At 45.5% G+C, this 13,231-nt stretch overlaps 1 protein-coding gene across 2 annotated transcripts in view; it reads left to right on the top strand.

Annotated features, from left to right (window-relative positions):
• The first annotated feature begins 1,873 nt into the window (after positions 1-1,873).
• MARCHF3 (membrane associated ring-CH-type finger 3) overlaps positions 1,874-13,231 on the top strand; it is a 163,304-nt gene continuing 151,946 nt past the window's right edge. For both annotated transcript variants that reach the window (XM_055431264.2, XM_055431263.2), the window contains exon 1: positions 1,874-2,112. The gene's annotated coding sequence lies outside the window, so the exon portion shown is untranslated. The remainder of the gene's footprint in view (positions 2,113-13,231) is intronic.

The raw sequence follows: 13,231 nt of genomic DNA, 5'->3' as shown, positions 1-13,231 counted from the left end.
GATTTTCTTGCCCCTGACAGCCTGCTTTTCCCATTGAGATGGGGAGATGAGGTGACACAATTTGAAACTCAGTTCAAGCACATAGCTCCCCTCAGAGTTGCAGCCTTCCCTGCTAGAGGGGATGTTTCACTGCTTTTCAGCCACAGGCCTTTTCCTTCCTTCTTGCCAATGACCCACATCAGAACCTGCTCTTGAGAGGTGGGCTACTTATGATGCAGGTCCTTATGGGGGCCAGTGACAATCACTCAGTCCTGTCGGACTCTTTGCGACCCCAAGAACTATAAGTCTATGGAATTCTCCAGGCCAGAATATTGGAGTGGGTAGCCATTCCCTTCTCCAGGGGATCTTCCCAACCCAGGGATCGAACCCAGATGGGGGCTAGGGAACCGCTGAAATAACAGCTCAATGAGGTCAATACTCCCCCATGTGTGATATCCTGAATAGTTAACTATACTGAGAGACTACAACGTTTAGGACTTATGGGATGTGTGCAGTGATGGAGGTGAGTGTCAGGGTGCCAGGGAGTTTGACACCCGTCCTGCCATGCACATCTTCATTTCACTAACATGGGTTGGGTGTACCTGTGGAAGGCATAGGGAGGTCGCTCCCCACGAACAGCTTACTGCAAGGACTAGCTAACATTCTAGGCCTCAGACTGGGAAGTAGCACCCAGCTCTGCTTTGTGACTCTTGACACCCCCAGCTCTGTATGTATGTAGGTTTGCAGCAGTAAGGCAAGGACTTAAAACCGGGCTGAAGAGCTGATCCGCCAAGAAAATGAGCAACAGTGACCTAGCTGTCCAGGGAGGGCAGGGCCCACAAAGCCTTCCTTCGAGGCCACTCAGCCAAGGATTGACTCAGCGAGCTCAGAATGTCCCCAAGTCCAGGCACTACGAAGGTGTCTTAACTAGGACCAGGGACTTCCGAAGGAGAGGGGGCGAGAGGGCGCAGTCTGAGACAGGCGGGGCTCTTTCTGCGGCGTTCCTGCTCGCCAAGATGGGACGGTCCTGGTCCATCCGGCAGACCCCAGGGACAGCGGCAGGGGGAGCCACCTCTGCGGAGGTCATCCGCCAAACAGCCCCACTATCGAGCGCCCCAAGCCTTCATTTCGCCCCCGGGCCCTGTGCCGGTGCCAGGGCGCCTCGGGTCGGGAAGGGAGCCTAGGCACCTGGTAAAGTCCCTGATGTCGGTAGTGTGGAAGGGTGGGGTGAGGAGGGACGGTGTCGTGAACTCTCCGCGGGGTTGGCGGAGCTGGAGATTTATTTCGGAGGTAACATTCGACCTTAGAACCTTTTCAGAAAACCCGGAGCTCGCAGTTCCCGTCCCGGATGTTCACCAGTGGCTCCGTGATCCAGCCTGGGCTTCATCATCTTTGGGTCTCAGTTTCCTCCTGCTGACCCCCTTCGGGAACGCCAAGTTCCGCACCTCCTGCGGGCGCCAGGGGTGGATGGCGTAGACCCAGTCTCGGCCCGCAGGGCGCTCGGGCTTCCAGCTCCACAGCGCGCCAACTCAAGGTGGTTCCAGGCGGCCCCAGGCCCACAGGGGCCCTCCGGGGCCACCACTTCCCTTCCGAGGCGTCGGGGGTCCAGCCGCAGCCGCCCCCACAGCGCCAGCCCGCAGTCTCTGCTCCACACCTTTGCCAATTTCCCCGCCGCGGGCGCGTAGCCCAGCCAGCCCTCAGCTGCGGGCGATTGGACGGCGGCGGCGGGGCGGAGCCAGGCGCTCAGCAGCGCCCGCGGCCGCCCCGGGCCCTGACGCAGTTGCGATTGGCTGCAGGCCCCGCCAGTCACGGCTGGAAGGGCGCCCCGCCCCGCGGGGCTGGCCCCGGGCTGACTCCGCCCCGCCCGCCTCCTGGCCCCGCCTCCCTCCGGAGCCGGGTTGCCTCTACGCGGCTGGCCGCCTCATTCTCAGAGCAGGTCCGTGAATTGTCGGCGCGCTCCGGGCAGCTGCTGAGCCGGGGCTACCATCGGGCTTGTCGTGCTCCCTCCGAGGTGCCTGCCGGAGCTAATGTGCCCCGGTCGGCCAGGGCGAGAGCTGTCGCCGGTTCGGGGCAAGTTGGGATTCAGGACTCACAGCAGGGGCGTCGGTTTGCGATCGGGACTCGGCTACGAGGGTGAGTGGCCGCGCGCAAAGGAGAGCGGCTCCCCTTGCGTCGTTCGCGACTGCGGGGCGCGGGGTACTGGACGCGTCCTGGCGCGCGTCGAGCTCCCCGTGAGAGCGTATCGGCTTATTGGGAGGTCAGGGCTTGGCGGAATTCGCTCCTTGCCAGCACCCCCCACTCCCGAACTTCTTGTTTCAAAGCGTCCCAGATCGGCCCAGGACGCCGCTCTGCGTTGGCGAAAACTTGGAGTGTGGTAATTGCCATCATTAGATGGGGTCCGAGAACGCGTCCCCTGGCCCTCCGCCGCGGTGACACGCGCGCTAGGGGCTGTCTTCGTGTCCAGTGGCGTGCGGACAGTAGTTTCTAGATGCTTGAAGATGGGTTCCTGAAAAATTAACACGCGCCGGAGTCGGCGGGAAGAGGTAGCCCTGTGCCTGATGCCAGCGATCATCCGGCTCGGGGTGGGTCTTTAGGGGTCAGAGAACTTTAGTACCAGTCAGGTTCCGTAGCAGCGGCTTTCGTGCTTTGCAGTATTGAAGGGAATTGACAGCAAAGATACAAAACTTTGTAAAGTAATTGCTTCCCATTAGCACGTGAATCCATATCCCTCGTGAGGTGCTCGGACCTCCACATCCTTGTGCAAGGTGTGCCCGAAGGACTTCGTCAGAACGGGGGGTAGCTGCTGTCTGCCCCAATGCTGGGAGGCCCCGGAGAATCCAAAAGACTGTGAAAGCGACCACCAGGCTGGTCGGCTGGTGTTTGTTTGAGCTCCTCTGTGTTTAAGTGACGAAGTTGTGACAGGAACTGACAACAGAGGGTTCAAGGTTAAACCTGACCCTTCGTGTTTGTGACTCAGTCTGGGATAGATTCTTTTTTACCCCCTCTGGTCGAAAAGGGGTAAAAGCAGCTGTTTTTGTTTTGGTTTTGAGGGTGGTTACATACATGTAATCTATATTCTGTGTGGACTAAACAGAATTAATTATCTTCTTGTAACGTGCTGTGATTCATGGGGTCGCAAAGAGTTGGACACGACTGAGCGACCGAACTGAACTGAACTGAATTCTTATTTAACATGAATGAGAGAGCTTATTGAGAGTACTAGGTAGAGACTTAGGGACAGAATTGGAGGATACTTTGATCCTTAAGAATGTATAAAAACATTGAGATATATAGCTATCCATGCATATGTAGATGTGCCTATATATGTGTATTTATATGTGTGTGTGTGTATAACTGATAAGCAAATGAAAGAGATACGGAGGGGGAAACTGCCTTGAATGTGTCTGATCTGTGGGGTGTATGATGAGCGTGTGTGTAAGCATGTCTGGATCTGCCTAGTCTGTCTGGGTCAGTGTATGTCCATGAACTTTATGAACATTCAGTTCAATACCACTCCAAGCAGATTCCCAGTTCCTGTTTTATAGCCCAGCAGCCGCCAGCTGGCCCATCTGTTAAAACATAGTGTGTATACTTCACTGGGAGCTCTAGGGTGGAACATGGGTAGGGGGCAACCCTTAGTAGAAACAACATGCTACAAACAAAGCCTCCTCTCAGGTCCGTTGCATTCACAGTTCAGCCTGGACATGTGATTTTTGGTGAGGGAGAGAAGGAGCGCTTGATTCTTCAGAATGGCAAACTGTATTTTGTGAAATAAGTATAGGCATGGTTTGGGAAGGGGGAGTACATAAGGAGGAAAAAAAAATCCCTCTAGAAAAGAAACGTGGAGCTTGTCACATAACCATGCAACACTGGTTTACTGCTTTGCAGTAGCATGTATATCAGAAACTGTTTCCTTTTGCTTCTAAGAGAATGAATTAAAACTGAATTGTTTTGCACCCTCCCCAAAAAAATCTAAATAGAAGTAAACAGAATGTTACTACAGAGGCTATTTAATCTACTAGCTCTGACTGACTTAGTAATTCTAATGAAACATATTTTTAAGAATTTATCACTCGGATATAAATTCATATTCAGCCTAATCACTAGGTGCAATGGTTCACAATTTATACTTTAAAATAATAATAATAATAATAAAAAGCCTTATCACTAAACTTTTGATGACTACATGGCTATAGGAGGAGTGGAACAGCTTATTAAGTTCCTGCAGCCAAGTGACTGATACTTAAAAAAACTATAAATTCCTTTAATAGCATAATTACTTTTGGTGACAAAATAAAGGCAGTGTTTTTGAGAAGCAGGGTTGATATTTTACCCAATAACTTTTTGCTCGTAATCACATTTTAATAATGGTGCTTATTATATGTGGATAGAAAATACTGGCATGGTTCTTAAGAACTTATCACAAACATTGTTTTCATTTTTATGGTACTTAAATACGACTGAGCAACTGAACTGAACTGAACTGAAACATTAGGGGGGATATATCCTAACCCCTAATCCATACATTTCTGATGGACTGTGTAGACACAATAATTCTGTCTTGATATGGGTCACCTGAGTCAGTTGGGATTCTCCTTAAAAATTCAGTTCATGGGTTGGACAGTCTCCAGGGTTAGATTCAGGAATCTGGGGTGGGGCTTAGGAATCTGCATCTTTAACAAGCACCCACAAGTTACTCTGATGTCAGGGATCCTCTCACAATATTTTCAGAAACATTGCAATGGCATTTATAATATAAAAGAACAATTACAGTCTGTGAGTTGATTCAATAAATAATTGTTCCAAAATTTCCAGGTGGCATTTACTAGCCTTGTGAAATTTATAGGTAAATTTATAGGTAAACTCTTGTGTCCTCAACAATGGTACCTTTTGTCCTATGTTCAGAAGTGTCTGGGGACTCCTTAGGAATCCCTGTTCCAGGTTAGCCCCAATTCTAAGGAAGTCTGTCTTGGGAAGCAAGGTAGTTTGAGACCTCGCCCCAGCTGGATCCCTTCCCTCGTCCAGGTCCAGTCAGTTGCTGGGGTGCTCTGGGGTAACCTTACGAGTCCTAACTCACATTGTTGGGCATTTCTCCCTGGAGAGTACGAGACTTCCAGTTCTTGAGAGCCACCTTTGACTCACTCCAAGCTTGGAAGCTAAAACCTCAGGGGGGCTAGAGCAGACTTGTCTGAGGTCAGGGATCTCCTTAGGAAGCTGTAGCTGGTCTGCCTGTTGGTCAAGAGAGTGTCCCAGGCCACAGCTCAGAGGCTAAGGGAGTCTCGGTTTCAGAAAGTCATCTTAAGTATTCTCAGGTATCCAATTAATCAGGTACACAGGTTTTCTTAGATCACAGGGAGAAGGGTTGAGAACTGATTGCCACCTCTCCTTTCAAATCAATGTGCGGACCTCCCAGTGGCCCAGTGGTAAAGAATATGTCCTGCAATGCAAGGGTGTGTGCATACCAAGTCCGACTCTTTGTGACCCTGTGGACTATAGCCTGCCATGCTTCTCTGTTAATGGAATTCTCCAGGCAAGAATACTGGAGTGGGCTGCTATTTCCTTCTCCATGGGATCATCCCAACCCAGGGATCGAACATGTGTCTCTTAAGTAGTCTGCAAGGACAGGTGGGTTCTTTACCACTAGCACCACCTGGGAAGCCTGCAGGGCAAGGGATGCAAGTTCAGTCCCTGGTTGGGGAACTAAGATTCCAAATGCCATGGAGCATGAAGCCTGTGGATAACAACTACTGAAGTCCATGCACTCTGTACACTGCAGTGGAAGACACCACATGATTCAACAAAGATCCTGCATGTTGCAACTAAGACCCGACAGAGCCATGTAAATAAATAAATCAGTTAACTTTTAAAAAAGCAGTTGTTAAAAAAATCAGTGTGATTTTGATGTACTAATCATTGTCAACTAGCTTTTTTATATGTAGTTTGATACCTTCAGATTCTGTCCTTCCCTTTCAGACTGGCATAGTTCTCAATGTTTAACACTCCTAGGTAAAGTTTAAAAGAGAAAGGATCTGTTGGAAGTTGCTACCCTTCCCTCTTCCTACCCTCAAAGTACCTAAATAACCAGGTGACTTCTCTGAGGTCAGATGTGCCCAGAATATTTACTTCACTGCTGACAAAAGGACCTGTATAGGCTAGAACACTGAACTTGGATTCTTCCAGGCCACTGGATCGTTACTGGTACTTTTATGGAGCAATTTATGTTCTGAGGAACACTTGGCAGGCATGTTTATAGGTTGCTTATCTTAACAATCCTTTTCGTGCAAGGATTTTTTCCCCACTTTGTTACAGATGAGCAAACAGCAGCCACAAAAGAATAATAATACAGTCGTCCATCAGTATCCTCATGGGATTGGTTCCAGGACTCCCACCCCTGCAGATACCAAAATCTGAGGATGCTCAAGCCCCTTACATAAAGTGGCATAGTTCAGTCGGCATTCCATATCCACAGATTCCTCATTCGAGGGTTCCTCATCCCCAGATACCACGAGCCAACCTTATTTAGATTTTTTCTTTCACATCCAAAGATGACACCAATAACTGAGAAGTTGGTCTTGTATTGGAATTGTTTTTATGTAACTTTGTGATGAGATGATAGAGTCATGCTTAGTCATTTATATCATCTAAGTTGTTTTTTTTTCCACCTCTCCAAATTTTTTATATTGCATGTGACCTTGGAACAGTTTTCTTTCCAGAGCTAACTAGCCACCCCCCATACATTAATATGATAATAATTCAATGATCCTGTCCTTAACCATCTAGGTTTGACCCAGAATGGCAAATAATTTGCAAAAGGTCACAGAACCCAAATGCAACAAAGCCTATATGTAGAATTTGGGAGACTTAATATTTTAGAACTGTATTATTTTAGAACTGTATGTTGCCTATTGAGTCATGTTGTATGGCCAATAATGTTGCTGGTGCTAAGTCGCTTCAGTCGTGTCCGACTCTGTGCGACCCCATAGACGGCAGCCGACCAGGCTCTGCCGTCCCTGGGATTCTCCAGGCAAGAACAGTGGAGTGGGATGCCATTGCCTTCTCCAATGTGTGAAAGTGAAAAGTGAACGTGAAGTCGCTCAGTCGTGTCCGACTAGTAGCGACCCCATGGACTGCAGCCCACCAGGCTCCTCTGTCCATGAGATTTTCTAGGCAAGAGTACTGGAGTGGCTTGCCATTGCCTTCTCTGGCTAATAATGTTAAGCTGGCAAAAAGAATTTGCCCAGCTTCTGTGTGACTGGATGGACCTAGAAAATGCCCAAAGCCTAAGGTATAATCACAGCCCCCGATTCTACAATGGTGCTGATTTATGCCTAGTTAAAAAGCTACAGTAGAATGCTTCTTTTCTTGAAACTGGCCATAGGTCATGGCAAGGTTCTATGCAACAATTCTCGCAATCTTTTTTTTTTTTTTTGCCCATGACACACTTTTGGCAAAATTTTTTGGCAAAAAAAATTTGACAAATTCAAGTTTATGACTTTTCTTTCCATATCCTTATTCCCATGGTGAAATCTACATATAAAAAATTTACTTTTCAAATCAATCTGCCTTTTTAACATCTCCTAATACTGAAACCTTCACCATTTTGAATTTTTCTCCTCCATAATGCCCCCTTAAGTTCCTACCTTCACTTTGGTGTTTGGATTCAGTAATATCTTCTAATAATAGAATGATCATTGAACTATGGAAGTTCTACTCTAGCTTTAACTTTGTGGATTTAACTATAACAATATTAAGAAAAAAGAAAAACTACGAGGGATAATATGAAAGTCATATTGTTACAAGTATCTTATTAAATATTCCCAGCATATAGTGTCCATGGGAAATTTAAGATCCAGATGAATAAAGTGACAGATTCACTCATCTGTGTCCTTACATATACTCTTGTGATACAAGCTGAGAAATATAACTGAATACAGCAACCTGGGTTAGAGAAGAAAAACAAATGTTAAGCCCTGAGAAAAGAATTGGCAAAAAAGTGAAGGGTCACAGTTGGGATGGGATGGAAAGAGGGGTGGGAAAGAAATACCTCCAGCAAAATGCCAGATAGGGTGGTAAGAAATTTATAGAGGTGCTGATGGTTTGGGGTTTCTTGGGGGCACTGGTTCTGTTTTATATTGTCTTCACAACCCACTAGCCCTGCTTGCTTTAAATAATTTATATTAGCAGCAAGCCTTCCCATGGTTAGTTTCTTTTCTTTTTTGTAACGTTTTCCTTTTCATCTCTGAGTCTAATCAGAGGCATTTATGATAGTGTGGCTCTTCTAGAATACTTTGGAAAATCCATGATCAATATCCCTACATTATAAACCCAAGGCTGTTCTGTTTTATTTTGCAGTGCTTTCTTCCCTGCTATATTAACTCAGGATCTATGTTTTAAACAGTATTTTATTAATCTTTGCACAATGAGACTTCTGAGGTTGTTCTTCTTGGCTGGAACTATCTTTTGAGTAATCTATCATCCAACCACCATTGATCTAATGATGTATTTATTGCTCACTATTGCAGCACTGGCAAGAAACCCAGTATGATTCTAAAAATTTGATTAAAAAGAAATCAAGCTTTTGCAAGGCGTAGCCACCCAGTTATGTTAGCAACTGCCAAGTATATTTTATGCTAAAATATACACACATATTTCAAGTGAACAAAATGCGATCTTTTCAAAAGCTTTTAAAACTTTTTGCTATGAAATAAGTATAATGAGAAGACCTCTTGTAATTAGAAAAATTACCAGTGCACTCCTCACCTCAGCCAAGATAAGGTATAGTAATTTTCAGATTATACCCATAGACAGTAAACTGGATAGGTTTATCTTTTTGATCAACAGTAATAAAAACAATGGTGATAAGAACTATCTCCTAGTCCTTCAACAGTCTTCCAGGCAGTCCTCACAAACCAAAATGAACAGAAACGAATTAGCAAGTAGTAATTAAATGTCTATCACAGGTAGCACCTTTTCTCAGCTTAGCCAACTCAAAATGCAGTTCAAGTATAAGCACCCTTGGGAAATTTTTCCATGCTTCTCTTTGGTCTGGTTGTATACAAGCAGCAGAGCCCTTAGCTGCTGTAATCCCTCCCTCCAGACTGGGAGCCCCTTAAGGGCAAGGACCATACCTGACATCTTCTAGCTTCTCAAGAGATGGTATTCAAGGAATAGTTGCTAGGTGCACTAGAGACTATAAAGAATTATAGGCCTTAAAAGGACATGCATAGGATATTTACCCAAAGTCTGCATGATAGTAATAACTGAGTCATAGTCCCAAACTTTCTGCTGTAGCCCAGTCTTAGAAATTCATGAAACTGTCATCCATGCCTGCCCATTGCATCCTCAGGGTCTCTCTGCTCCATCCCTGCCTTGCCTTCTTCTCTTACCACCTCCCTGTTGTGTCTTTAAGAATGTCTCCAACTCCCCACTGCCCCAACCAGGCCATCTCCCCTGGTTCCTTTGTTCCCATACCCTTTGGCATATCTTGACAAAGCAGCTGACTCATGGGTCCCACTTGGAGACTTGGGACAGCCTCACGCTTGCATCATTTGAAGTCTCAGATGGCTTGGCCTCTTTTACCATCCAATGCAGGTGACTGCCTAGGTTTGGCCATAGGAGGTTTAGGGGCCTTGAAGGAGCTAGATGGTGCTGTGCCTAGAGGCTGCTAGTATCCTAAACCCAACATAATGGGAGAACTTAGCATTTAAGTTAAGCTTTTTTTTAATTCCAGCAGATTTTTATTTCAGAGATTAACTTGCATTATATTTTTCATTGATAAATCACCCTTTGTTCAGGAAGCGTTGTCCCTACATAGTCAGGTTTATGACACAGTCTGAGGGCTTAGATAAATGCCAGCTCTCACCTCAGAGCTGGGTTACTTAGGTGGTGTACATACTATGTGTCAAGGCAGTTTATGGATCAGCTGAGTTAAGCATAACTGCCTGAGGTCAGGGCCATTAGGATAGCCCTTTTATGTTAGATCTTAACGGGCTTTAAATGACTGCAAGAGATCAAGGACCCCTATTTTCCATCTCATCTGGGAGATTAAGCCTCTCTTAATATAGGTGCTTTCTTTTCATACCTGCCAAGAAAATATCACTAGAAAATTGAGTGATTACATCTAAAAGTTATTTCAATGTTCAAGGCAGCAGAGAAGGTGAGCCGCCCCAGATTAGGTCATGGACTCAACCACAGGTTTCTTTTGGATCTTGTGTCAGGAGCACCCGTCCCTGCATACCCTGGGGCTTCTGCTTTCCCCTGGGAGCTGGGGCTTGGGAGGGCTTGAGGAAGGCTTGGGGGGAGGGGTGGGGGTTGAGGCAGACCTGAGTGCAGCACACAGGTCACAGTCAGCGGAGGTTCTCCCTCTGCTTTGGCATTTTCTCAAACCCGCTTCTGAGCATCCCTAAGAGCCAGTCTTCTTCCTCTTACGCTTTGTGAGTTACCAACAGAGGTTCTCACACTCCGCTAGTTTTCATCCTTAACCTTCTAAGTTTTCCTAATTTCAACTTCTCTCTCTCCTGTAGCCCCACCCTGCAATAATGTTTTTCTTTAATATTCTCTTTCCCTTCTGTTCAGGTAAGAACTCTACGTTATGAAAGTTCTTTTAATCAGTGTTATTATTCATCTTTTCCCTGCAGGAGTAACTGCATTTTTTGGCCATTTTCAAAGGAATTTCCTAGAGCATTCTGGTGTGTGTGTGTGTGTTTCCGGTGCTAAGAAAAAGATCACAATAGCACAGCTCCTGCTCGCTGGGATATTACAGCCTTCCACAGTGCAAAAGTAATTAGCCTCACAAAACCTCACTTTTCACCAGCTTAACCCATGCTTGCCAGTGACACCCTCCCTCACCTACTTAATCAGTCTTACCACCTCCTGCTCACTTCTTCTATCATAAAGAAACAAGATCACACATCTCTATTAACACTAGACATATTCATTGCAACCAAAGAGATGAAGGTTTCCACAGAAGCCAAACCTGACATACTCAGAATAGGGAAAAGAAGGGTAGGGTCACCCTGATTTCTTTAAAAGCAAGGATATGTGAACTGATGCAGCTTTTATTAAGTCCTTAATTTGTTGTTGTGACAAACCCTGGCCTGTTTCTCTTTTGAGACTGGGTAATTGCCTTATAGCTAATGTCAATAGCTGTCACTTTTTTCTTTCCCTTCAAAATTGTTGCCTGCAAGTTTCAGTTTTGGCGCCTTCATTTATTTAATTTTTATTTTTGGTGTTTCAGGTTGTTTATCGTGACCTACTTAACATGTGTTGTTTCTAACTCTTCAAGATATCTTTCTACCACTTTCCTGCTCCTGACAATATCTCACAGCTAAACCTAGTCCTTATGTTGAATGAATTCCCATTTTCGCTGCAGATTAGTAATGAAGGCATTAAGTGGGATTCTGATAGTCACCCTTTTGAGAGCAAAGGCACCATTTACTATTCTGTTTTAATTACAATCTTAGCAAATTTTCACCAGTTACAACGTTCACCCCATTTTCTAAGTAATGTTTCTCAAATACTATGCCACATTATGAAATCTGTGTGCATTACCCTTTCTGTTCTCCATTATGAGCTAAATTTATAATTCTATAATTTTCTCATAGGAAAAATGCTTATTAGACTGGAATGGTTACTTTGGTTTCAAGCCATACTGCTTTTTTGCTTATTGTGAACCATTGTAGACATTTATGTAATCATTGTTTTACTTCATTCCCAACCCCCACCAGTACCTCCATAAACCGTAATCCCACTGTATTCCTTCCCTACATAGTCAGTTATCATCTGTGCCTTTTTTCCAAGATGAATATTTTATTTTATGGGTCTTTAATATTTTCAATTTTAAAATAATCCTGCACAGCTAAAACAGAAACAGGCAGGATCCTATCATGACCATAGCGTTTCCTCCTTCCTTTTCAGGAAGGAGGAAAACCCCCTGCCTACAAATTGCCATACTGCACCTCCTCTCTGGAATGTTTCTACTTGTGCCTGGGATCTGTGCTTTGTTGTTGTTCAGTGACTAAGTCATGTCCAACTCTTTGCGACCCCATGAACTGTGGCACACCAGACTTTCCTGTCCTCCACCATCTCCTGGAGTTTGCTCCGATTCAAGTCCATTGAGTTGGTGATGCTATCCACCCAACTCATCCTCTGCCACCTGCTGCTTCTTTTGCCTTAAATCTTTCCCAGCATCACAGCCTTTTCCATGAGCCGACTCTCTGCATGAGGTGTCCAAAGTATTGGAGCTTCACCTTCGGCATCAGTCCTTACAATGAATATTCAGGGTTGATTTCCTTAAGGATGGACTAGCTTGATCTCCTTGCGGTGCGAGGGACACTTAAGAGACCTCTCCAGCGCCACAATTTGAATTGGGATCTGTGTTCGTCCTGCATGTTCTCTGCTCATATTCTTGTAATTAGATAAGGGTTCACAATCGGCAGCCTTATGGGGAAAAAAAAAGCCAATGAGAGCTGTGCTTTATTTGGGTCTTGGGGAAAAAACAGTTGTCCAAGGTAAGTGGAGATGAAAGTCAAAGTTTTTGAAATATTGGGAAAGCCAGAGACAGGCCATTTGGTACCAGCTACGCATGCCAAAGTACCGTCTTCCTGGGGTGATTTCTAGGGTGTTTTCCTCTTGGGCTTTTCTGGGTGACTACCCCAGTGTTGCATCAAAATTAAAATGCTGTATCAGCTCATATCCAGGATGCTGGAGTTCACTGGGCTGGAGTCAGAAGTCCTAGTTCCATTTACAGACCTTCCCAGAGCCAAAGGAAGGAGTGATGTTTCCAGATGGAAATGTCCATGTGGAGGTATCGTGCTTGGAGACCTTCCGCACAAAACGGAATTCCCTAACCCAAACTGACCTGCGTGGTAAGGCAGTGTATTATCTCATGTGAGAAGCAGGTCAGACGGCAGGATTGGTTGACTCAGTGACACAAAGACAGTGATACAGGTTCTATTCATCGCTTTCATCTTTCTGCCACTGTTGGCCTCAGGGACCATTTCACCTAAGACTGGTCCTTTTTCTTCGGCAGGATGGCGACAGTAGCACTGACATGTCATTGCAGGCAGGACAATATCTATGGCACAGAAAACTGATCCCGCCTTCCAGGTTCTTCTTTTGGAGAGTATGGAAACATTGCCCAGAAGAATCCAAGAAGACCTGTCTTTTCTTCTCATTGATTACAATAGGATTATATGCCCCATCTCTACATCAGTCACTTGCAAGAGGACAATATCAGGATTCTGTTAGGAAG

Source organism: Moschus berezovskii, chromosome 8 (assembly GCF_049115385.1).
Source record: "Moschus berezovskii isolate FMDL1 chromosome 8, NW_MosBer_1.0, whole genome shotgun sequence".
Taxonomy (NCBI): Eukaryota; Metazoa; Chordata; class Mammalia; order Artiodactyla; family Moschidae; genus Moschus; species Moschus berezovskii.
Note: the sequence above shows the minus strand (reverse complement) of the source record. Positions and strands in the feature narration are given on the sequence as shown.